This window comes from Rhinopithecus roxellana, chromosome 14 (genome assembly GCF_007565055.1).
Source record: "Rhinopithecus roxellana isolate Shanxi Qingling chromosome 14, ASM756505v1, whole genome shotgun sequence".
Classification (NCBI taxonomy): domain Eukaryota; kingdom Metazoa; phylum Chordata; class Mammalia; order Primates; family Cercopithecidae; genus Rhinopithecus; species Rhinopithecus roxellana.
The window spans coordinates 90,014,772-90,039,744 of NC_044562.1; the positions used below are offsets into that span (position 1 = coordinate 90,014,772).

The 24,973-nt window shown below is 41.8% G+C and overlaps 1 protein-coding gene and 1 pseudogene across 3 annotated transcripts in view; both read right to left on the bottom strand.

Moving 5' to 3' along the window:
• ICA1L (islet cell autoantigen 1 like) overlaps positions 1–24,973 on the bottom strand; it is a 100,164-nt gene that overhangs the window by 66,998 nt on the left and 8,193 nt on the right. The window lies entirely within an intron of this gene.
• LOC104680798 lies at positions 2,871–4,320 on the bottom strand (annotated as a pseudogene).

Below are 24,973 nucleotides of genomic sequence, written 5' to 3' on the forward strand. Positions count from 1 at the left end.
TTTACCCATTTCTTTTAGGTTATACAATTTGTTAAGTTTTTTCTTTTTTTTTTTTTTTTTTGAGATGGAGTCTCATTTGGATGCCCAGGCTGGAGTGTAGTGGCACGATCTTGGCTTACTGCAATTTCCACCTCCCAGGTTCAAGTAATTCTCCTGCTTCAGTCTCCCAAGTTGCTGGGATTACAGGTGTGTGCCACCAAGCCCAGGTAATTTTTGTATTTTTTATTAGAGATGGGGTTTCACCATGTTGGCAAGGCTGGTCTCGAACTCCTGACCTCAAGTGATACACCCACCTCGGCCTCCCAAAGTGCTGGGATTACAGGCATGAGCCACTGTGCCCAGCCTGGTGTATCATTTTTTTATAGTAGTCTATGGTCCTTTGTATTTCTGTGGTATCAGCTGTAATGTCTCCTCTTTCTGGTTTTAAGCATTTTCTCTTTTTTATTAATCTAACTAAAGTTTTATCAATTTTGTTTCTCTTTTGAAAACCAGCTCTTCTCTTAATCTTTTCTGTTTTTCTAGTCTCTATTTTATTTATTTCTGCTCTGATATTTACGATTTTCTTTCTCCTAACTTTGAGCTTAGTTTGTTCTTCTTTTTCTAGTTCCTTAAGAGGTAACATTAGGTTGTTTATTTAGGGCTTTTCTTCTTTTTTGATACAAGCATTCATTGTTATAAACTTCTCTTTTCAAACTTCTTTTGCAACATCTCAAGTTTTGGGATACTGTATTTCCATTTTTGTTTGTTTCAAGATTTTAGTTTTATTTATTTGTCTTGAGATGGAGTTTCACTCTTGTTGCCCAGGCTCTGGAGTGCAATGGTATGATCTGGACTCACTGCAACCTCTGCCTCCTGGGTTCAAGAGATTCTCCTGTCTTAGTCTCCCAAGTAGCTGGGATTACAGGCGCCCACCACCACGCCTGGCTAATTTTTTGTATTTTTAGTAAGATGGGGTTTCACTGTGTTGGCCAGGCTGGTCTTGATCTCCTGACCACAGGTGACCCACCCACCTCAGCCTCTCAAACTGCTGGGATTACAGGTGTAGCCACTGTTCCCAGCAGTTTTAAGATTTTTTAAATTTCCCTTTAAATTTCTTTTTTGACCCATTTGTTTAAAATTAATTTCCACATATTTGTGAATTTTCAAATGTTCTTATTATTTCGAGTTTCATACTATTGCAATTGAAAAAGCTACCTGATATTATTTCAATCTTATTAATAAATTTTTTAAGACTTATTTTGTGGCCTAAGATATGATCTATTCTGGAGAATGTTCCATGTGTTCCTGAGAAGAATGTGTATTCTGTTAATATTGGATGGAATGTTCTGCATATATCTGTTATGTCCATTTGGTCTAAAATGTAGTTGAATTCCAGTGTTTCCTTACTGAATTTCTGTCTGGATGTCTGTCTATTGTTGACAGTGGGGTATTAAAATCTCCTATTATTGCATTGCTATCTATCTCTTCAGATCTATTAATATTTGCTTTATGTATTTAAGAACTCTGATGTTGCATGCACACATATTTGCAATTATTGTATCTTCTTGATGAACTGATCCCTTTTCATTATATAATAATTGTCTCATTCTATAGTTTTTTGACAAAGTGTGTGACAATTTTTGTGTTGCTATAAAGAAATACCTGAAGCTGGGTAATTTATAAATAAAAGAGATTTCATTGGCTCATGGTTCTGCAGGCTGTAAAGGAAGTATGGTGCTAGCATCTGTTTCTGATGAGGCCTCAAGGAGCTTTTACTTATGGTGGAAGGGGATTGGGATCCAGTGCATCACATGGTGAGAAAAGGAGTAAGAGAAGAAGGGGGAGGCACAATACTCCCTTAAACAACCAGATCCCATGAGGACTCACTTATCACCATGGGGACAGTACCAAGCCATCCATGAGGGCTCTGCCTCCAAGATCCAAACACCTCCCACCAGGCCCACCTCCAACACTGGAAGTCATATTTCAACATCAGATTGGGAGGGGACAAAATATACAAACCATACTGGTGTACTGGACCTATATAATTATATCTAACCCCACTCTCTTTTGGTTCCATTTGAATGAAGTATCTTTTTCCATCCTTTCAGTTAATCTAAATGTGTCCTTAAAGGTGAAGTGAGTCTCTTCTAGGCAGCATACAGTTCAGTCTTTGTGTGTGTGTGTATGTGTGTGTGTGTGTGTGTGTGTGTGTGTGTGTGTGTTTAACCTATTCAGCCACTCTGTCTTTCGGTTGAAGAATTTAATCTATTTACATTCAAGGTAATTATTGATAGGTAAGGACTTAGTACTACCATTTTGTTCATTGTTTTCTGTTGTTTTATAGCTCTTTCATTCTTTTTTCCTTTCATGCCTTCTTCCTTTGTGATTAGACGATTTTTCTCTAGTGGTATGCTTTAATTCCTTACTTTGTATCTTTTGTTTATCCACTGTAGGTTTTTGCTTTGTTGTTACCATGAGGCTTACATAAAACAGCTTATAGTTATAACAGGCTATGTTAAGCTGATTACAACTTAACTTTGATTACATACATTTACCCTGCCTGACATTTTATGGTTTTTATGTCATAATTTACATATTTTTATATTGTATATTCCTTAATAAATTATTGTAGCCATTAATATTATTATTATTATTTCTTTCAGAGCTAGCTGAGGTTTTATTTTGGACAAAAAAAAAAAAAAAGCAATTGTAGCTGGAGGCATGGGCAAGGGGGATCGCCAGGCAGTAAACTCCTCCGCGGGTGGGCTGAGGGCTAGGGCTGAGCCTCAGGTAGGTCTCCTGTTCCCTGTACTCCCCTGCACAGCGGCCTCCCTCCCAGGCTCTGGGGCAGCTGCAGGAGGGGCACTGGGAGGGGCTGCTGCAGCTGTTCACTTGGGCAGGACGTCACAGGACACGGACACCAGCTTCCCATCGTGGGTCTCAATCTTCTTCACAACTACGGCCTTGGTGAAGCTGGTGTGGCTGAAGGAGATGGAGCCCGTGCCAGAGCCAAAGCTGGAGCCGAGGCCGTAACTGAGGCTGGGGCTTCTGAGGCCCTCATAGGCTGAGCTCAGACCACCCACCTGCATAGCTACTGGTGGTCTTGGTATGGATACTAATGTTCTGCATCCCAGACTCCAACCGGCTCTCCTTGCCCTCCAGCAGCTTCCTATAGGTGGTGATCTTGATGTCCAGGGCCAGTCTGATGTTCGTCAGTTCCTGGTACTCATGCAGCTGCCATGCCATGGCCCACTGCAGGGTAGCCTCCAGCTTGGAGAGCTTGGCATTGGCATCCTTAACAGCCAACTCCCCATGCTGCTCGGCATCTGTGATGGCAGCCTCCAGGGAAACCCTCTGGCCTTTGAGGCCCTCAATCTCAGCCTGGAGCTGGGTGATGTTCTGGTTCATCTTGGAGATCTCAGTCTTCATATGCCGCAGGTCATCCGCATGCATCCCAGCTAGCGTCTGCAGCTCCTCATACTTGATCTGGTGCATGCTCTCAGCCTCAGCCTGGCTGTGGTTGGCAATCTCCTCATACTGCACCTTGACCTCAGCGATGATGCTGTCCACGTCTAGGGAGCGGCTGTTGTCCATGGACAGCACCACAGATGTATCCAAGATCTGGGACTACAGTTCCTGGATCTCCTCTTCATACAGCTGCCGGAAGAAGTTGATCTCTTTAGTCAGCCCTGCCAGGCAAGACTCTAGCTCTACCTTGTTTGTATAAGCTTCATCCACATCCTTCCTGATGAGGACAAATTCATTCTCCATCTCTGTATGCCTGGTGATCTCATCCTCACATTTGTTCTTGAAGTCCTCCACCAGGAGGACTGCATATTGCCAAGCTCTGCCTCCAGCTTCAGCCTCTCCTAGCCCAGAGTCTCCAGCTGCCGCTTAAGGTTGTTGATGTAGCTCTCGAACATGTTGTCCATGTTGTTCTGAGCCGTCTTCTGCTGCTGCAGGAGGGCTCCACTTGGTCTCCAGCATCTTGTTCTGCTACTCCAGGAACTGTACCTTGTCTAAGAAGGAGGCAAACTTGTTGTTGAGGGCCTTGATCTGCTCCTTTTCCTGGGTGCGCACAGCCTGGATGTTGGGTTCCGCCTCCAGGTTAAGGGGGCTCAGCAGGCTCTGGTTGACTGTGACGGCAGTGATGCTTCCCATGCTGCTGGCCCCACCACAACTTCTGCCCAGGACACCCAGAAAGCTGCTGCTGCCCACTCGGGAGAAGCTCAAGGAGCTGATGTGGGCATCAGGCCCACACGTGTAGGAGTAGCTGCTGAAGGCTCTGGGGCCAGAGGTGGACACCTTGTAGGACTTCTGGCTCACCCTGATGGACATGGTCAATGCAGGAGTGGAGGCAGGTGGGCTGAACCAGATAGAGATCCCAGAAGGAGCAAAGATCCTGCTTCTTGGTCTCTTTTTTTTTTTTTTTTTTTTCAGACGGAGTTTTGTTCTTGTTGCCCAGACTGGAGTGCAATGGCATGATCTTGGCTTACTGCAACTTTCACCTCCCGGGTTCAAGTGATTCCTCCTGTCTTAGTCTCCTGAGTGGCTGGGATTACAGGCACCTGCTACCATGCACAGCTAATTTTGGTATTTGTTTTTAGAGATGGGGTTTCACCATGTTGGCCAGGCTGGTCTCGAACTCCTGACCTCAGGTGATCTGCCTTCCTCGGCCTCCCAAAGTGCTGGGATTTCAGGCATGGGCCACCACACCAGGCCTATTGTAGCCATTATTTTTAATAGTTTTGTTTTTTAACATTCATATTAAAGACCCACCATTATACTATTATTCTAAATTTGTGTAGTTGTACCAATGAGCTTTATGCTTCTAGATGTTTTTGTGTTACTCATTAGCATCCTTTCAACTCTCAGCTTGAATAACTCCCTTTATCATTTCTTATAAGACACATCTGGTGGTGATGAACTACCTCAGTTTTTGTTTGAGGAAGTTTTTATCTCCATTTCTGAAAGTCAACTTTGCCAAGTAAAGTACTGTTGGTTGACAGTTGCCTTTTTTCCTTCAGCACACTGAATTTATCATCCCTCTCTCTCCTGGCCTGTAGGTTTCTCCTGAGAATCTACTTCTAGCCTTATTGGAACTCCATTATATGTGATTTGCTTTTCTCTTGCTGCTTTCAGGATGCTCTCTTCATCTTTGATTTTTGACAGTTTGATTATATCTTAGTATAATCTTGTTCAGGTTGAATCTGATTGCAGACCTTTGACCTTCTCATACCTGAATATTTATACCTTTCCTCAGATTTGGAAATTTTTCTGCTGTTATTTATTTAAGTAAACTTTCTGGCCCTTTATCCCTCTCTTTTCCTGCTTAAACTCCCATAACTAGGATATTTGCTCTTTTGAGAAAATCTTGTAAGCTTTAAATCTTCTAAGCTTCATGTTTTCTTCTCTGACTGTATGTTTTGAAATAATCTGTCTTTGAGTTCATGTATTAATTCTTCTGCTTCATCAGGTCTGCTGTTAATGCTCTCTACTGCATTTTTAGTTCATTAATTGTATTTGTCAGCTCCAGAATTTAAAAAAAAAAAAACAATTTTAATCTGTCTGTTACATTTCTTATTTTGGTCATCTGTTGTTTTGCTGATTTCAGTGAAATGTTTCTCTGTATTTTTAAATTTTTATTTATTTATTTATTTTTGAGACAGAGTCTCACTCTGTCACCCGGGCTGGAGTGCAGTGGCCCGATCTCAGCTCACTGCAAGCTCCGCCTCCCGGGTTCACACCATTCTCCTGGCTCAGCCTCCCGAGTAGCTGGGATTACAGGCGCCCGCCACCTCGCCTGGCTAATTTTTTTTTTGTATTTTTAGTAGAGACGGGGTTTCACCGTATTAGCCAGGATGGTCTCAATCTCCTGACCTCGTGATCCGCCCGTCTCGGCCTTCCAAAGTGCTGGAATTACAGGCTTGAGCCACCGCGCCTGGCCTCTGTATTTTTTTAAAAGCAATTATTTTGAATTCTTTAAGAGGCAGTTTATGTATGTCCATTTCTTTCGGGTCAGCTACTGGGAGGTTATGTTTTTTAGATGGTATTATGTCTCCCATTTTTCTTGCTGCTTTACATTAATGTCTGTGCACTTAGTGGAAGAGTCACCTTTTGTAGACTTCATGGGCTAGTTTCATTGTGGACTGACTTTCCTCCCTGGGGTGGGGTGCAGTGGTTCTGGCACCAGTCAGGGTGCCAACTGTGTGGTCTCTGTGCAGCTCTGTCTGCTGAGGTTGGTATAGATAAAAATCACAGGGATACACAGCAGTCAATGTTGTGAGTTTCTGCAGTGGCAGCAAGAGTTGTTGGATCTTTGGTGGCAATGACTGCTAAGATCACCACAATCTATTTTTTTTTCCCACCAGAGAAGCTATGGCTGAAGGGATCCCTCTTGGCACTGGTGCCTGATGAGTAGCACCCATGGAATAATCACAGAACTCAGGCCTGATGCACAACTGTGTGGAGGTACTGCAGTTCTGAGTTCCCAGGTAGTAATGGCATTGGTGTCTGGGATGCAGGGATCCTTGCTGCTGTGTAACAGAATGCGAGATGCAGATGCTTGTTAAACAGCTAAGAGAACTGAGAATAAGAGCACTAGCGAGTGCAGCATTAGAGTAGCTCTAGGATTGGGGTAAAGTCAAGATCTTTACCGCAGCAGAGCTGGTACCCAGAGTGCAGCCACACACAGCAAGAGCTTGGCTCTTGGGCCCAGGGTGCGAACTTTTTACCTGTATACTTTTGACAAATGGATATCTTATATAGAACATTTCCAACTTCCCAGAAAGTTTCCTTGTATCACTGTCTTGCCAATCCCTACCCTATCAGAAGCAATGAATTTTTTTCCTTAGCTTTTCCCAGTTTATTCTTTTTGATTATTGAATAGAATTCTGTTGTATCAATGTACCAGTGTTTTCAGTTTGGGACTACTGTAAATAAGACTGTTATGAACATGCCTATACAAGTATTTTTGCAGACAAATATTTTCATTTCTCTTGGATAAAAATCTAAAATTGGGTTTGCTGTGTCAAAGGACTATTGTACCAGCCTCGGCAACAAAGTGAGACCCCATCTCTACCAAAATTTAAAAATTAGCCATACATTGTGACATATGCCTGTAGTCCCAGCTATTGGGGACGCTGAAGTGGGAGGATCACTTGAGCCCAGGAGTTTGAGGCTGCAGTGAGCTATGAATGTGCCACTGCACTACAGCCTGAGGGACACAGTAAGACCCCATCTCAAAAAATACATAAAAAATCAAAATTTAAATTTAAAAAATTAAAAAAAAAACAAATAAGGAGTAGTAGCTGGAAGCCAACACATAATTTTTGCTACTGACAATGGTCAAGTTTCTGGACATAGCTTACTGTGAGAGCCAAATAATCTTCATAACTGAGCACTAAAATTAAATTCAACAAGCCAGTCAGAGGCAACTGAATCACCAGAGGCTTCCCTATATGAGAGAAGAAAGGAAGGAACTGAGATAAACTTGCTCAATTTTTGCTTCCCAAATTTACCAGACAAGCCACTCCTCCTCTAGGAGGAAATGAGAGGGTAGAAAGAGACCAGGAGTTAAACTAATTGAGCTCCTTTAACATAGTAGGAAACATCAACAATGAGAAAGATATATTCCCTCTGTATTAATTTCCCATTGCTGCTATAAAAAATGATCACAAACTTAGTAACTTACAACAAAATTAATTTACTGTCTTCCCATTCTGGAGGTCAGAGTCATAAAATAAAGTTGTCAGAGGGCTGCATTTCTTCTGGAGGCTACAGAGGAGAATCCATTTCATTGTCTTTTCTAGCTTTTAGAAGCCACTTACATTTCCTGGCATAGGGTCCCCCTTCCTCCATCTTTAAGGCCAGCAGCATAGCATCTTCTAATCTTTCTCTTATTCTGTGTGTCATCACATGGTGTCTTATTTTCTTCTGACCTTTCTGCCTTCCCCTTAAAAAGACCTATGTGATTATATTGGACATACCTAAATAATCCAGGATAATATCCCCATCTCAATATCCTTAACTTAATTACATATTCAAAGTCTCTTTGAACACAGTCTCTTGCCACAGAAAGTAACATATTCATAGGTTTCAGGAATTAGGCCATAGACATCTTTGGAAGGCCATTATTCTACTACAGCTTCTATCAGTTTTCACTCTTATTTAGCAAAAGGATAGGCTCAAGTAATTTCTTCATACAAGATACTTGACGCCTGGCGTTTTGGCTCACACCTGCAATCCCAGCACTTTGGGAGGCCGAGGCAGGTGAATCACTTGAGGTCAGGAGTTTAAGACCAGCCTGGCAAACATAGTGAAACTCTGTTTCTACTAAAAGTATACAAATAAGCTGGGCATGGTGGTGGGCACCTGTAATCCCAGCTACCTGGGAGGCTGAGGCAGAAGAATCACTTGAACCTGGGAGGCAGAGGTTGCAGTAAGTCGAGATTGCGCCATTACACTCCAGCCTGGGCGATAGAGCAAGACTCTGTCTTAAAAAAAAAGAATACTTTATTCCTTTTTACACTATACAATATTTAAATTGTTAGCTGTCTCCGGGATTTGGAATTCAAATCTTAAAGTAAAATAAAACAAATCAATAATCTCTTTAGAGGTAGATTTGTATTCACTTAAAACGTCTCATTACTATAACATCACTGAAAAGCAAGTGGAACTGGTATTAATGTGCACACTGAAGCACTGAAATCCTCTTGAGAAAAATAATCTGTGAAGACTTTTGACTTAATATAACATTAGTGTTTGACGCAATTAAGAAACTATATTAGTCAAGCCTGCTGTTTAACATAGTACTCCTGCTTACTCTGGCTCCTAAGCCATGAGTTTTCTCACAAACACAATCAACATTCCTCAGGGTGACAGTTGATAAATAATTCAACTTTGGAAGGGGGGGAACTGGTAGGAAATGCTCAAAAATGTCAGCAATGGTTTTCTCTGCAGTGGGATCATGGATGACAGTTTATTGTAGTTTCTGACAGTTTTCTGCAGCAAATTTGCTACAATTAACATGTATAACTATTATTTGAATAACTATTATTATTGTACAAATGTTTTCTTATCAAGACCAGTTATACTTTTACCTTTTTGGTTATTCTATTTTTTTTTAAGACAAGGTTTTGCTTTGTTGCTCAGGCTGGAGGGCAGAAGCGCCATCATGCTCCAACCTCCCAAGCTCAGGTGATCCACAAGTGCATGCCATCACACTCAGCTAATTTCTTTTTCCTTTTTTTGTAGAGACCCTAAGACTGTGCCCCCACTCCCACTAGACCAGAGACTGGTTGCAAGTCAGGGTATCCAGAACTTCTGACCCACCAGCTTAAAGTGGGGGTTCCCAAGATTTCTTTTTGGGCTCGATTAGAGGTAGAGTGGCTCACATAACTTAGGGAAACACGTCAGAGTCTCAAGGCAGCTGAAAGGAAGGCAGGAGAAGGTCAGAGGCCTGTCCCTGAAGCCTAATACATCCAACACTATAACAAGACTGTAGTGAGAGCTATGGAAGTTAGGAACCAGCAAATGTTGATGAAAAATAATACCACACTATCCAACACTTGCAAGCCCTTATCCAAAAGTGAGTCATTCATTCATTGCTAAATATATATTAAGTGCTTATAGTTTTATGTAGCAATCTTACCTGAAATATGACTAATAATCAGTAAGTGCATATAAAAATATCTGAGAAGTTAAAATAGTTATTACAAGACTATATATTAAATCACATGAACTTTGTAAGGGTGTTGGTCTCCCCCTCTCCTGCTAACAATCGAACACCTAATAAATAACAGAAATAAGGATTGAAATTCTGGTGTGCTGGGTATCATGAGTGAAATTTCCTTTGAACTGTATGTTGAAGAAAAACAGATTTTAACAGCAGGAGGCAAGGAAATACTATTCCAAATACAGGCTGAAGAAGAGAAAGGCAGATTGATGGTACAGATTGTAGAGATCTATTTAACAGAGAGACCAAACACAGAGAGTTCAGAACAATCTCTCCATATTCCAGACATAATCTAATAAAAGCCTGGACCAAGGGCATTAGTGTAAGAATGGATATGAAGGCAGATATCTATAGAACTTGGTAAATAATGATTAAGCAGTTTTGCCCCAGAAAAATAAGGGCAATTAGAAGAAGCAGTTCTCTAAGTGGGAAGGTTAGACATTTCATCTGTGACATCTTGAATCTAAAATGATCAGGGACATCAGAGTTTTCCAAAATTTCTAACAGGTAATTAAAACTGTAGTAATAAAAAATTGTTTCAAGCTTGGGTCTCTAGTCAGACTGTCTAGGATGAAGCTAAGAACTTTTTTTATTAGCTATGGGACCTCGTGCAAGTGACATTAATCTCTCTTTTAGTTTCCTCATCAGCAAAACAGGAATAATGAAGTAAATGGATTGTTATAAGAATTAAATGGGCTGGGCGTGGTGGCTCATGCCTGTAATCCCAGCACTTTGGGAGGCCGAGGTGGGTGGATCACCTGAGGGCTGGAGTTTGAGACCAGCCTGACCAACATGGAGAAACCCCATCTCTATTAAAAACACAAAATTAGCCGGGCGTGGTGGCGCATGCCTGTAACCCCATCTACTCCGGAGTTTGAGGCAGGAGAATGGCTTGAACCCGGGAGGTGGAGGTTGCTGTGAGCCGAGATCGCGCCATTGCACTCCAGCCTGGGCAACAAGAGCAAAACTCCATCTCAAAAAAAAGAATTAAATGAGAAATATATGTAAAGTGCTTGGAATAGAAATTGCTGGCACTTAAGAATTCATGTTATATTTTTTCATTTTACTTTTTATCAGAGCTTAGAATGAAATATTACATGGGAATTATCTACTGATATATATATATATATATATATAGAGAGAGAGAGAGAGAGAGAGAGAGAGAGAGAGAGAGAGAGAGAGAGAGAGAGAGGGAAATAGTTAAGCAGTGAGAACAAATGAGACCTTTAAGAAAATAGAAAGGGTGGTAAACAAAAAGATACAGGCACTTGTATGTTCACTGCAGCATTAGTCTCAATAGCAAAAACATGGAATCAACCTAGATGCACATCAACAGTGGGCTGGATTGGCCGGGCGCGGTGGCTCAAGCCTGTAATCGCAGCACTTCGGGAGGCCGAGGCGGGCGAATCACGAGGTCAGGAGATTGAGACCATCCTGGCTAACACGGTGAAACCCCGTCTCTACTAAAAATACAAAAAATTAGCCGGGCGTGGTGGTGCGCGCCTGTAGTCCCAGCTACTCGGAGGCTGAGGCAGGAGAATGGCGTGAACCCAGGAGGCGGAGCTTGCAGTGAGCCAAGATCGTGCCACTGCACTCCAGCCTAGGTAATACAGCGAGACTCCGTCTCAAAAAAAAAAAAAAAAAAAAAAAAAAACAGTGGGCTGGATAAAGAAAATGTGATACATATACACCATGGAATACTATGCAGCCACAAAAAAGAACAAAATCATGTCCTTTGCAGCAATACAAATGCAGCTGGAGGCCATTATCCTAAGCAAATTAATGCAGGAACAGAAAATCAAATGCCACATGTTTTCATTTTTAAGTGGGAACTAAACATTGAGTACACATGGACATAAGGATAGGAATAGTAGACACTGGGGACTACTGGAGGGGGGAGAAGGGAGGAGGTGGTGAGATTAGCCACCATGCCCAGCTAATTTTTGTATTTTTAGTAGAGACAGGGTTTCGCCATGTTAGGCAGGCTGGTCTCGAACTCCTGACCTCAGGTGATCCACTTGCCTCGGTCTCCCAAAGTGCTAGGATTATAGGCGTGAGGCACTGCGCCCAGCCAAACAGCATATTTTTAAATTTTTGGTTGACCCCGTGATATCGCCAACATTAGGCCATTTTTTTACCTACAAAAACAGCAATTGTATTGGACTCCATCTAATAAAAGGAACTGAAACAAGTTTACTAAAGTGCTCTAACTCATTTCAGAAAAAAAGTCATCTGTGGGCAAATGATCTCCCTAACTAAGAACATGTCCCAACTCAATTCAGAGATCTGGGCTGACTGGCAAACTATGGCCTGCTGGCAAATAGTCTTTAGCTGCTTTCTTGCTACAAAGGCAGTTAGGTACATCCAGCAAATTGCACAGCCTACAAAGCAAAAATTATTTACTATTTGGCCATTTACAGAAAAAGTCTGCAGACCCCTGATCTCAGTCATGGTTCTAAAACACAGTCTGAAAGTCATAAATCTCTTTAAGTTGTATTACTGTAATAAGACAACGTCTAGTCTTTGTATACATACATATATATTTTGTGTGTGTACAGATATATACAGTCATGCACCGCATAATGACATTTTGGCCAGTGATGGACCATATATACAACAGTGGTCCCATAAAATTATAATAGAGCAGAGATCTGGCAAAATGGCCGAATAGCAACAGCTGCAGTCTGCAGCTCCCAGCAAGACAAATGCAGAAGGTGGGTGATTTCTGCATTTCCAACTGAGGTATCCAGTTCATCTCACTGGGACTGGTTAGGCAGTGGGTACAGACCACAGAGGGCAAGCAGAAGCAGTGTGGGGCGCTGCCTCATCCAGGAAGTGCAAGGAGCTGGGACCCTCCCTGTCCCAGCCAAGGGAAGCCATGAGGGACCGTGCTATCTGGCCCAGACACTACGCTTTTCCCACAGTTTTTGCAATCCACAGACCAGAAGATTCCCTCGTGTGCCTATACCACCAGGGCCCTGGGTTTCAAGCATAAAACTGGGCGGCTTTTTAGGCAGGCACCGAGCTACCTGCAGGAGTTTTGTTTTGTTTTGTTTTGGTACCCCAGTGGTGCCTGGAACCCCAGCGAGACAAAACTGTTCACTCTCCTGGAAAGGGGGCTGAGGCCAGGGAGCCAAGTGGTCTCGCTCAGCGGGTCCCACTCCCATAGAGCCCAGCAAGCTAAGAACCACTGGCTTGAAATTCTCACTGCCAGCACAGCAGTTTGAAGTCGATCTGGGACAATCGAGCTTGGTGGGGCAGGGGCATCTGCCATTACTGAGGCTTGAGTAGTTGGCTTTCCCCTGACAGTGCTAAGGAGGCCGCCAGTTTGGACTGGGCAGAACTCACCACAGTGCGGCAAAGTGGCTATGGTCAAACTGCCTCTCTAGACTCCTCCTCACCAGGCAGGGCATCTCTGAAAGAAAGGTAGCAGCCCCAGTCAGGGGCTTTTAGATAAAACTCCCATCTCCCTGGGACAGAGCACCTGGGGTAAGGGGCAGCTGTGGGCACAGCTTCACAGACTTAAAATGTTCCTGCCTGTTGGCTCTGAAGAGAGCATCTGATCCTGACAAGGAGGATTCTCCCAGCACAGCAGTTGAGCTCTGCTGGGGGACAGACAGCCTCCTCAAGTGGGTCCCAGACCCCCATGCTTCCTGACTGGAAGACACCTCCCAGCAGGGGTCAACAGGCACCCCATACAGGAGAACTCCAGCTGGCATCAGGCCGGTGCCTCTCTGGGACAAAGCTTTCAGAGGAAGGAGCAGGCAGCAATATGTGCTGTTCTGCAGCCTCTGCTGGTGACACCCAGGCAAACAGGGTATGGAGTAGACCTGCAGCAAACTGTAGCAGACCTGCAGAAGAGGGGCCTGTTGGAAGAAAACCTAACAAACAGAAAGCAGTAACATCAACATCAACAAAAAGGACCCCCCACACAAAAACCCCATCCAAAGGTCATCAGTCTCAAAGAGCAAAGGGAGATAAATCCACCAAGATGAGGAAAAAACGGCACAAAAATGCTGAAAATTCCAAAAAACAGAGTGCCTCTTCTCCTCCAAATGATGACAACTCCTCTCCAGCAAGGGCACAAAACTGGATGGAGAATGAGTTTGACGAATTGACAGCAGTAGGCTTCAGAAGGTGGATAGTAACAAACTCCTCTGAGCTAAAGGAGCATGTTCTAACCCAATGCAAGGAAGCTAAGTACCTTGATAAAAGGTTACAGGAACTGCTAACTAGAATAACCAGTTTAGATAAGAACATAAATGACCTGATGGAGCTGAAAAACACAGCATGAGAACTTCATGAAGCATTCACAAATACCAATAGCTGAATCAATCAAGCGGAAGAAAGGATATCAGAAATTGAAGATAAACTTACTGAAATAAGGCATGAAGACAAAATTAGAGAAGAATGAATGAAAAGGAATGAACAAAGCCCCCAAGAAATATGGAACTATGTGAAAAGACCAAACCTATGATTGATTGGTGTACCCGAAAGTGACGGGGAGAATGGAACCAAGTTGGAAAACACACTTCAGGATATTATCCAGGAGAACTTTCCCAACCTAGCAAGACAAGTTGACATTCAAATTCAGGAAATACAGAGAATACCACTTAAGATACTCCTCGAGAAGAGCAACCCCAAGACACATAATCGTCAGATTCTCCAAGGTGAAACGAAGGAAAAAATGTTAAGGGCAGCCAGAGAGAAAGGTCAGGGGATGCAATCCTACTCTCTGATAGAACTGACTTTAAACCAACAAAGATCAAAAAAGACAAAGAAGGGCATAACATAATGATAAAAGGATCAATGCAACAAGAAGAGCTAACTATCCTAAATATATATGCACCCAATACAAGAACAACCGGATTCATAAAACAAGTTCCTAGAGACCTACAAAGAGACTTAGACTCCTACACAATAATAGTGGGAGACTTTAACACCCCACTGTCAATATGAGACAGATCAACGAGACAGAAAATTAACAAGGATATTCAGGACTTGAACTCAGCTCTGGACCAAGTGGACCTAATAGACATCTACAGAACTCTCCACCCCAAATCAACAAAATAAATATTCTTCTCAGTGCCACATAGCTCGTATTCTAAAATCAACCACAAAAATGGAAGTAAAACATTCCTCAGCAAATGCAAAAGAACAGAAATCATAACAAACAGTCTCAGACCATAGTGCAATGAAATTAGAACTCGGGATTAAGAAACTCACTCGAGGCCGGGTGCAGTGGCTCAGGCCTGTAATCCCAGCACTCTGGGAGGCCAAGGCGGGTGGATTACAAGGTCAGGAGTTTGAGACGAGCCTGGCCAATATGGTGAAACCCTGTCTCTACTAAAAATACAAAAATTGGCCAGGCGTGGTGGTGGGTGCCTGTAGTCCCAGCTACTTGGGAGGCTAAGGCAGGAGAACTGCTTGAACCCAGGAGGCAGAGGTCTCAAAAAATAAACTCACTCAAAACCGTGCAACTACATGTCTCAAAAAAGAAACTCACTCAAAACCATGCAACTACATGGAAACTAAACAACCTGCTCCTGAACGACTGCTGGGCAAATAACGAAATTAGAGCAGAAATAAAGAAGTTCTTTGAAACCAATGAGAACGAAGACACAACGTACCAGAATCTCTGGGACACAGCTAAAGCAGTGTTAAGAAGGAAATTTATTTTATTATTTATTTATTTTTTTTTTGAGACGGAGTCTCGCTGTGTCGCCCAGGCTGGAGTGCAGTGGCGCGATCTCGGCTCACTGCAAGCTCCGCCTCCCGGGTTCCCGCCATTCTCCCGCCTCAGCCTCCGAGTAGCTGGGACTACAGGCGCTCGCCACCACGCCCGGCTAGTTTTTTTTTTTTTTTTTGTATTTTTAGTAGAGACGGGGTTTCACCACGTTAGCCAGGAGGGTCTCGATCTCCTGACCTCGTGATCCACCCGCCTCGGCCTCCCAAAGTGCTGGGATTACAGGCTTGAGCCACCGCGCCCGGCCTAGAAGGAAATTTATAGCACCAAATACCCACATCAGAATGAGGGAAAGATCTAAAATTGACACCCTAACATCACAATTAAAAGAATGAAAGAAGCAAGAGCAAACAAATTCAAAAGCTAGCAGAAGACAAGAAATAACTAAGATCAGAGCAGAACTGAAGGAGAGAGAGACACGAAAAACCCTCCAAAAAAATCAATGAATCCAGGAGCTTGTTTTTTAAAAAGATTAACAAAATAGACCGCTAGCCAGACTAATAAAGAGAAAAAAGAATCAAATAGATACAATAAAAAATAATAAAGGGATATCACCACTGATCTTAAAGAAAAACAAACTACCATCAGAGAATACTACAAACACCTCTATGGAAATAAACTAGAAAATCTAGAGGAAAAGGATAAATTCCTGAACACATACACCCTCCCAAGACTAAACCATTAAGAAGTCGAATTCCTGAATAGACCAATAACCATAAGCCTGGCCTTCTAATAACAAGTTCTGAAATTGAGGCAGTAATTAAGAGCCTACCAACCAAAAAAAAGCCCAGGACCAGACGGATTCAGAGCCTAATTCTACCAGTGGTACAAAGAGGAGCTGGTACCATTCCTTCTGAACCTACTCCAAACAACAGAAAAAGAGGGACTCAGCCAGGCGTCGTGGCTCACACCTGTAACCCCAGCACTTTGGGAGGCCAAGGTAGACAGATCACAAGGTCAGGAGTTCAAGACCAGCCTGGCCAACATGGTGAAACCCCGACTCTACTAAAAATACAAAAATTAGCTGGGCATGGTGGCGGGTGACTAGAATCCCAGCTACTCAGGAGGCTGAGGCAGAGAACTGGTTGAACCCAGGAGGTGGAGGCTGCAGTGAGCTGAGATTGCACCACTGCACTCCAGCCAGGGAGACAAAGCGAGACTCTGTCTCAAGGAAAAAAAAAAAAAAAAAAAAAGGAAGAAAAAGAAAAAGAGGGACTCCCTAACTCATTCTATGAGGACAGCATAATACCAAAACCTGGCACAACAAAAGAAGAAAATTTCAGGCCAATATCCCTAATGAACATCGATGCCAAAAATCCTCAATAAAATACTGGCAAACTGAATCCAGCAGCACATCAAAAAGCTTATCCACCATGCTCAAGTCTGCTTCATCCTTGGGATGAAAGATTGGTTCACCATATGCAAATCAATAAACATAATCCATCACATAAACAGAACCAATGACAAAAACCACATGATTTATCTCAATAGATGCAGAAAAGGCCTTTGATAAAATTCAACACCCCTTCATGCTAAAAACTCTCAATAAACTAGGTATTGAAGGAACATATCTCAAAATAATAAAAGCTACTTATAACAAACCCATAACCAATATCATACTAAATGGGCAAAAGCTGGAAGCATTTCCTTTGAAAACCGGCACAAGGTAAGGATGCCCACTCTCATTACTCCTATTCAACGTAGTATTGGAAGTTCTGGCCAGGGCAATCAGGCAAGAGAAAGAAAGAAAGGGTATTCAAATAGGAAGAGAGGGAGTCAACTTATCTCTGTTTACAGATGACATGATTGTGTATTTAGAAAACTCCATCGTCTCAGCCCAAAAACTCCTTAAGCTGATAAGCAACTTCAGCAAAATCTCAGGATACAAAATCAATGTGCAAAAATCACAAGCATTCCTATACACCAATAATAGACAAGCAGAGAGCCAAACCATGAGTGAACTCCCATTCACAGATGCTACAAAGAAAATAAAATACTTAGGAATATAAGTTACAAGGGATGTGAAGGACCTCTTCAAGGAGAACTACAAACCACTGCTCAAGGAAACAAGAGAGGACACAAACAAATGGAAAGACATTCCATGCTCACGGATAGGAGGAATCAATATCATGAAAATGGCCATACTGCTCAAAGTAATTTATAGATTCAATGCTATTCCCATCAAGCTACCATGGACTTTCTTCACAGAATTAGAAAAAACTACTTTAATTTTCATATGGAACTAAAAAAGAGCCTATATAGCCAAGACAATCCTAAGCAAAAAGAACAAAGCTAGAGGTATCATGCCACCTGACTTTGAACTATACTACAAGTCTACAGTAACCAAAACAGCATAGTACCAAAAAAGATATGTAGACCAATAGAACAGAACAGAGACCTCAGAAATAATACCACACATCTACAACCATCTGATCTTCGACAATCCTGACAAAAACAAGCAATGGGGAAAGGAGTCCCTGTTTAATAAATGGTGCTGGGGAAACTGGCTAACCATATGCAGAAAATAGAAACTGGACCCCTTCCTCACACCTTATACAAAAATTAACTCAAGATGGATTAAAGACTTAAATATAAGACCTAAAACCATAAACACCATAGAAGAAAACGGTGTTTAAGAAAAAGGCAATAACATTCAGGACATAGGAATGAGCAAATACTTCATGACAAAAACACCAAAAGCAATGGCAACAAAAGTCAAAATTGACAAATGGGATCTAATTAAACTAAAGAGCCTCTGCACAGCAAAAGAAACTATCATCGGAGTGAACTGGCAACCTACAGAATAGGAGAAAATTTTTGCAATCTATCCTTCTGACAAAGGTCTAATATCCAGAATCTACAAGGAACTTAAACAAATTTACAAGAAAAAAAACAACCCCATCAAAGAGTGGGCAAAGGATGTGAACAGACACTTCTCAAAAGACATTTATGTGGCCAATAAACAAATGGAAAAAAGCTCATCAACACTGGTCACTAGAGAAATTCAAATCAACACCACAATGAGATACCATCTCATGCCAGTTAGAATGGTGATCATTAAAAAGTCAGGAAACAACAGATGCTGGAGAGGATGTAGAGAAATAGGAATGCTTTTACCCTGTTACTGGGAGTGTAAATTAGTTGGACCATTGTGGAAGACAGTGTGGTGATTCCTCAAAGATCTAGAACCAAAAATACCATTTGACCCATTACTGGGTATATACCCAAAGGATTATAAATCATTCTACTATAAAGACACATACACACATACGTTTATTGTAGCACTATTTACAATAGCAAAGACTTGGAACCAACCCAAATGCCCATCAATGATAGACTGGATAAAGAAAACGAGGCATATATGCAACATGGAATACTATACAGCCATTAAAAAAGAATGAGTTCATGTCCTTTGCAGGGACATGGACAAAGCTGGAAACCATCATTCTCAGCAAATTAACACAGGAACAGAAAACCAAACACTGCATGTTCTCACTCATAAGTGGGAGTTGAACAATGAGAACACATGGACACAGGGAGGGGAACATCACACACCGGGGCCTGTTGGGGGTTGGGAGAAAGGGGTGGGAGAGCATTAGGACAAATATCTAATGCATGCAGGGCTTAAAACCTAGATGACGGGTTGATAGGTGTAGCAAACCACCATGACACATGTATACCTATGTAACAAACCTGTATGTTCTGCACATGTATCCCAGAACTTAAAGTAAAATTTAAAAAAAGAAACCTATTTTAAAAAAGATTATAATGGAGCAGAGAAAATCCTATTGTCTAGAGATGTCACAGCCATGGTTTGCCACTGGGCAAACCTTTCCCTTGTTTAGATACATAAATACCATTGTGTTACAGTTGCCTCCCATATTCAGTACAGGAACATGCTATACAGGTTTGTAGCCTAGGAGCAACAGGCTGTATCAGACAGTCTAGGGGTGTAGCAAGCTACACCATCTAGGTTTGTGTAAGTACACTCTATGACGTTCATACAATGACAAAATTGCCTAAGGACACATTTCTCAGGACGTATCCCTGTTGCTATGTGGTGGATGGCTATATCATATATATTCTACTTTAAAGGCTCTGACTGACTAATCTTTCATCAACCGCCCATTAATTCAGGGATGGTTTTTGGCTCTGGCAAATCAATAAGTACATTAGGTTACAGGCTCTTTTGTCTGTCTCCTTTCAAGGATTGAGATGAAATGAAGCCTACTAAAATTATTAAGGGTAACTGATATGAAAGACGAACCAACAAGTGACAAATTGAGGATCTTCCCCTCAAACTGCCCTAAAGAATACATTTTATAAAGTATCAGCTTTAATATTATATTATAATTGAATTCAGATTATAAATATAAATATTTTCAGATCAGATCTTAATTACTGTTTAGTCAAACATGATTTGGTTACTGAGATACTGGTCTATTCAGGCAGAGTAGCTGAAATTTACAAACACACAGAGATACTATAACTCGTGCAGAACAAAAATTACCTGAAATTTGAAAATAGTACCAATATGACAGTCAGTTTCATATGCACATTTAATGCCAGCCTTGTTCTGGGTGCTATGATTGGCATTGTAATCATAACATCAATAAGACACGGACATAGGAAAATCCAATTACATTAAATGCAAACCTGTGTTTATCTAAAGTAGAAAGAATATGGTAATTACTTATCACCATTCAATCAGTCCCACAAACTCCACACTAAGCACCTAAGTTACCCACAGAGAGGTTACCATCTTGACCTAATATTCTTTTTTTTTTTTTTTTTTTTTTTGAGACAGAGTCTCACTCTGTCGCCCAGGCTGGAGTGCAGTGGCCGGATCTCAGATCACTGCAAGCTCCGCCTCCTGGGTTTACGCCCTTCTCCTGCCTCAGCCTCCTGAGTAGCTGGGACTATAGGTGCCCGCCACCTCGCCCGGCTAGTTTTTTTGTATTTTTTTTTAGTAGAGATGGGGTTTCACCATGATATCCAGGATGGTCTCGATCTCCTGACCTCGTGATACGCCTGTCTCGGCCTCCCAAAGTGCTGGGATTACAGGCTTGAGCCACCACACCTGGCCGGGGACCTAATACTCTTATGAAAGGACTGGATCTTAATAATTTTCCAAAAAGAATTCAAAATTATGCAAAAGGTACTTTTCTTAGTTTAAGATTTTTTTTTTTTTTTTTGAGACGGAGTCTTGCTCTGTCGCCCGGGCTGGAGTGCAGTGGCCGGACCTCAGCTCACTGCAAGCTCCGCCTCCCGGGTTCACGCCATTCTCCTGCCTCAGCCTCCCAAGTAGCTGGGACTACAGGCGCCCGCCACCTCGCCCGGCTAGTTTTTTGTATTTTTAGTAGAGACGGGGTTTCACCATGTTAGCCAGGATGGTCTCGATCTCCTGACCTCGTGATCCACCCGTCTCGGCCTCCCAAAGTGCTGGGATTACAGGCTTGAGCCACCGCGCCCGGCCAGTTTAAGATATTTTAAAGTTCCTGATAATGTTAGTACTGCTGCTTACTAAAATAACAATCATTATACCTTTAGAATACTGAAAACTTTTTAAACACATTTTATCTCCTTTGGTCTTCATAATATCCCCAGAAAGCTAAAAATGGCAGGTTATATTATTTCAGTTTCATAAAGAAAGTAGCCAAGACCCTTTAAAATTAAGGGAATTTTCTTAAATTTATTTAATTCACATGCATTAAGAACATTTTTCTCTGGGGGCAGTGGCTCATGCCCAGTACACTGGGAGACCATCGCAAGAGGATCACTTGAGGTCAAGACCAGTCTGGGCAACACAGTGAGACCTTGCCTCTAAAAAAATTCTTTTATTTAATTTGCTGGGTATCATGGCACACACCTGTAGTCCTAGCTACTCAGGAGGCTGAGTGGGGAAGATTACTTGAGTGCAGGAGTTCAAGGTTACAGTAAACTATGATCATGGCACTGCACTCCAGCCTGGGCCACAGAGTGAGACTCTGTCTCAAAAATAATAATAATAATACATGGGAAAATAGAAAAAGAACACCAATATGGTTAATCCAAACACATTAAAAATGACATTAAATATAAATGGACTATATAACACCATTAAAAAGCAGAGATTGTAATACAGGATAGGCAAGTATAACCCAAATACATGTAATTTAAAAGAAACATACTTTAGGCTGAGCACGGTGGCTCACAACTGTAATCCCAGCACTTTGGGAGGCCGAGGCAGGCGGAACATGAGGTCAAGAGTTCGAGACCAGCCTGGCCAATATGGTGAAACCCTGTCTCTCCTAAAAATAGAAAAATTAGTCAAATGTGGTGACTCATGCCTGTAATTCCAGCTACTTGGGAGGCTGAGACAGGAGAACTGCTTGAATCCGGGAGGCGGAGGTTACAGTGTGCCAAGATTGTGCCACTGCACTCTAGCCTGGGCAACAGAGCAAGACTGTGTCTCAAAAAAAAAAGAAAAAAAAGAGAAACATACTTTAAACACAAATACACAGAGAAGTTAAAAGGAAAAGCATAAAGATATACTGCATAAACATTAAGTATATATTAATGTCTGACAAAACAGGTTTCAATATAAATAATATTTCCATGGATAAGATGGACATTTAATAATAAGAGGGTCAATGTATCAAGAAGACATAGCAGGCTGGGCACAGTGACTCACGTCTTTAATCCCAGCACTTTGGGAGGCTGAGGTAGGTGGATCACCTGAGGTAAGGAGTTCAAGACCAGCCTGACCAACATGGTGAAACTCTGTCTCTACTAAAAATGCAAAAATGAGTTGGGTGTGGTGGCGGGCGCCTGTAATCCCAGCTACCTGGGAGGCTGAGGAGAACTGGAACCCAGGAGGTGGAGGTTGCAGGCAGCCAAGATTGCCCCATTGCACTCCAGCCTGGGGGACAGGGCGAGACTCCATTTCAAAATAAAATAAAATAAAATAATAAAATAAATACAAAAATTAGCCAGGAGTGGTGGCTCGCACCTGTAGACTCAGCTACTAGGGAGGCTGAGGCAGGAGAATCGCTTGAACCTGGGAGGTAGAGGTTGCAGTGAGCCAAGATTGCGTCACTGCACTCAAGCCTGGGTACAGGGCGAGACTATCTAAAAAAAAAAAAAAAAAAAAAAAAAAGACATAGCAATCTTAACTGTGGATATTACTAAATGATAAAGCTCTCAAATACAAGGAAAAAAAAAATAACCTGACAGAACTAAAAGGAGAAACTGTCAAATTTACAATCACAATGAGGGACTTAACACTGCCCCCAGAATAGTAACTGACATAAGTAGACATTTTTTTAAAAAGTGAAGGCCAGGTGCAATGGCTCACACCTGTAATCCCAGAACTTTGGGAGGCTGAGGTGGGTGGATCACTTGAGGTTACGAGTTCGAGACCAGCCTGGCCAACCTGGTGAAACCTCATCTCTACTAAAAACCCAAAAATTAGCTGGGTGTGGTAGCACACGCCTGTAATCCCAGTTATTCGGGAGGCTGAGACAGGAGAATCGCTTGAACCCAGGAGGTGGAGGTTGAGTAAGCCGAGATCATGCTACTGTACTCCAGCCTGGGCGACAAAGTGAGATTCCATCTCAAAAAAAAAAAAAAAAAAAAAAGTGAAACCATAAAAGTTTTAAACAATCCCCCCCGCCTTTTTTTTTTTTTTTTTTTTTTGAGAAACACTTTAAACCAACTTGGCCTAACTGACATTTATACGCCAGTCCACCCACCAAGAGCAGAATACATTATTTTTCCCTAAGGGTAACTGAAAGATTCACCAAAACAGACCATATGCTAGGCAGAAAAATAAAAGTATTAAAATAACACAGATAACATTCTTAGACTATAATACTATTACTTTAGAAATCAATAGAAACCAGGTGTTGTAGCTCCCATTTGTAATCCCAGTGACTCAGGAGGGTGAAGCAGGATTGCTTGAGGCCAGGAGCTTGAGACCTGTCTAAGCAACATAGTAAGACTCTATTTCTACAAAAAAAAAAGAAAAAAAAAGAAAAAAGCCAGAAGTGGTGGCACATGCCTGTAGTGTCAGTGACTTTGGAGGCTGAGGTGGGAGGATCGCTTGAGCCCAGGAAGTTTGAGCCTGCAGGGAGTGAGCAATGATCACACCACTGCACTCCAGGCTAGGTGACAGAGCAAGACTCTGTCTCTATAAAAAAAAAAGTAAAAAGTTTTAAACAGAAATCAATAGCAATTGGATATCTAGAAAATTCCCAAATATTTGGAAATAACATATATCTAAACAAACAGGACGGGCGTGGTGGATCATGCCTGTAATCCCAGCACTTTGGGAGGCTGAGGCGGGTGGATCGCCTGAGGTCAGGAGTTCAAGACCAGCCTGGTCAACATGGTGAAACCCCGTCTCTACTAAAAATACAAAAATTAGCCAGGCGTGATGGCAGGTGCCTGTAATCCCAGCTACTTGGGAGGCTGAGTCAGGAGAATCTCTTGAACTGGAGAGGTGGAGGACGCAGTGAGTCAAGGCTAGGCGACAAGAGCAAGACTTCATCTCAAAAAAAAAAAAAAAGAATATAAATAAATAAACAAACAAATAAAGGGTCAAAGAAATCAGAGAGGAATTTTAAAATATTTTAAACTCAATGATAATAGAAACATATCAAAAGCTGTGGAATGCAACTAAAGCATGATTAGAGAAAAGCTCACAGTTTTAAATACCTACATTAGAAAAAAAAGGGCAGGTGCGGTGGCTCAGACCTGTAATCCCAACACTTTGGGAGGCAGAGGCAGGCAGATCACTTGAGGTCAGGAGTTTGAGACTAGCCTAGCCAATATGGTGAAACCCCACCTCTACTAAAAATACAAAATTTAGCTGGGTGTGGTGGCGAGCACCTGTAATCCCAGCTACTTGGGAGGCTGAGGCAGGAGAATCAGTTGAACCCAGGAGACAGAGGTTACAGTGAGCCAAGAACATGCCACTACACTCCAGCCTGGGTGACAGAGTGAGACTCCATCTCAATAAAAAAAAGAAAGAAAGGTATAAAATCAATTATCTATGCTTCCACCTTAAGAAGTTAGAAAAAGAGGAGCAAATTAAACCCCAAGTAGAAGAAACAATAAAAGTAAGTCAGTAAATAGAAAATGGACAAATAAGAAAATTAAAGTTAAAAATGGGTTGATTTGAAAAAATTATTAAATTTAAAAAGCTTCTAGTAAGATTTATCAACAAAGAAAGAAAAACATAAATGAGCAATATTAGGAATAAAAGAAGGAACGTCACTATAGATCCTACAGACATTAAAAGATTAATAAAGGTATGTTTTTAACAACTTTACACCAAAAGATTCTACAACTTAAGTTAAATGAACAAATTCCTTGAAAAATGCAACTTACCAAAAACTAACACAAGAAAGAGAGCATTCATATTATCTTATACTCATTTTAAAAAGTGAATCAATAATTTTTTAAATCCCGTGAAAACAAAACAAAACCAAACTCTTTCAGGACCAGATAGCTTCACTGGTGAATTC